This window comes from Pinus tabuliformis, chromosome 1_2 (assembly GCF_031772625.1).
Source record: "Pinus tabuliformis cultivar Carrire ecotype Pingquan chromosome 1_2, CPIR1, whole genome shotgun sequence".
Taxonomy (NCBI): Eukaryota; Viridiplantae; Streptophyta; class Pinopsida; order Pinales; family Pinaceae; genus Pinus; species Pinus tabuliformis.
The window spans coordinates 781,785,766-781,787,909 of record NC_142298.1 but is presented as its reverse complement, the minus strand read 5'-3'; positions in this window follow the sequence as shown (position 1 = coordinate 781,787,909).

Genomic DNA, 2,144 nt, shown 5'->3' with positions numbered 1-2,144 from the left:
ACCCCTGTTATAGACATTTTTGTGCCTCGCATCATGGAGCATGGAATGTCAATAATTACAGGGATCCTCAGTCCCTAAACATGTTGTTCTTACCCCTAAAAGAACAAGGTCATCAAACAACAACACTTCCAATCAGTTCTCCACCTGAAAACACTTCAAAACAGGCTTATTTTGGATCATGTCAGCTGCTTAACTGAGCTTCTGCGCTGTAATGCAACTGTCCCACTCTGTACCTGCGCTGGAAGTCAAATCTAATGAAGGCTACCTACGCTGGGCGAGATTGGCCAAGTGGCACAGTCATCCTGCAAGGTGTCAACTGCCCAGGAAGCTTCCAAACTGACACTTGGTTCATGAGATTCGCCCTGTGATGAGTAAGAGGTACTTGATCACCATGTGTAAGCAAGGATCTCCAAGTGGACTCAAGAACTGAAGATTAACTGAAGAGGGAGAGGACACTAGTCAGCTCTATGCCAGCCTCAAGCTGACTCATCCTCTCTTCTTCTCTCCTATATATAGAGCTCTTCTATGAGGTCTAAGGAGGCTGGAATTTTGTGTAAAGCAAGGAGGTGCTGTTGGATTACAGTTAGAGCTATTGGGTGATTGTTTTACTAGAGGTGAAGAGGAGAGTTCTTGCTGCTGGGGAGGTGCTGCTGGATTGGAGCCATCATTGGTTGTAACCTTCTCAGAACCCTGTTACTTCTATCAATAAAGTTTTGCATGTTCTCCTCTATACTTGTATTGCATTGATGTATTGTATTTACATGTATATTTGATTCACTCTAATCCATGCATCAGTTATGAGTACATGTATCTTGTAGTTTCCTCTCTTGTTTTGTGCAGGATCTGTGTGTAGCTGGACCGGCAAAGAGAGTAAGGAGCTGGGAACAAGAGACGAAGAGAGAGGATCAAGATCGACTAAGCGAAGGACACCAGGTTGGTTAATCTTTTCATCCTTCTCTCTGTACTTTCATAAAGGAAAACATCAAAGCTTTACTTTCAGTTGTTGCTAAAGACTGTCACCTTTAGAGTAGGGATAGGGTCATCCGCATCGGATACTTTTCCCCACAACAAACTGGCGACTCCGCTGGGGAGCCTAGTATCTTGTTGGTGTTTGTAGTATTTTGCTATTCATTTCTTGAAGAAAAGAGTACCAAATCGAAAAGCTTTTGACTATATCAAAAGCAAAGTAGAGGGACTGCTACTCTTGCTCATTTGCTGAGCAGATTCAAGATTTGAAGGGCTTATCTACAAAAGACTCTTTACTCTTTGTGATAGATCTTCATCCTCTTGATCATCCCTTAGCCTGTACTTGACCTATAGCTTTTTATTTCATCAAAAACAGTGCATTTTTGAGCTTTTTATGACCCGGAATTCTTTGTAGACGAAACTCTCGTGAGTCAGTGCAGGCTGTACACAGGCAGTCTGCATTACAGCGCAGGTGCTCCCTTCGGGAACTGTGCTGAGAGTGAAATTGGCAGACTAGAACCTGCGCTGGTCCAGTTAGCCATTGTCTTGCTTAGCTTTCCCTTTGTGTCTTGGCCCTGTTTGCACTTGTTTTTTGGCTGATTGCTTGTTGGTTATTGTACTTGCTGTAAGCCACTTCTCCTTGACATTATTCCGCCTCAGTTGTGTGATGAAACTGTGAATGTTCTTTCAGTATTTCTTATTTCAGTTACAGTTTCCCATTGTGAAAAGCGAACCAGTATAGCTGTGGCCTCTTAAATCCTGAACTGTAAAAGTGTCTTTGTGATCTTAAGAGCTAGTTTTATTACTGTTCATAGCTGTTTGAGTTTGTTCGATTTGCATTTCATGGTTGGAATCTATACATTTCCTGTGTTTTTAAACAATTCTATCATAAGATGTCTTTTTGATTGTGGACAAGCTTGTTTATTTTCTACTTGAAATTAGATTCAAAATCATACAACAGTTTCCTTTTTGTCTAGCATCAACATTAAGGATAACGAAAAGAAATACATGCATTGTGCATTTTACATTTGACTGTATGCTTGACGATTTAGGAAGATGTGCATTTTTAGTGTGTGTTCTTTGATCTGTGGAAAAAGTTGTGTCCTTCTTTTCCCTCAAGTAGATTAAGGTTTTCAAAGTTGAAAGATTGAAAAGATTTGCTTCTCATTCTTAGATTG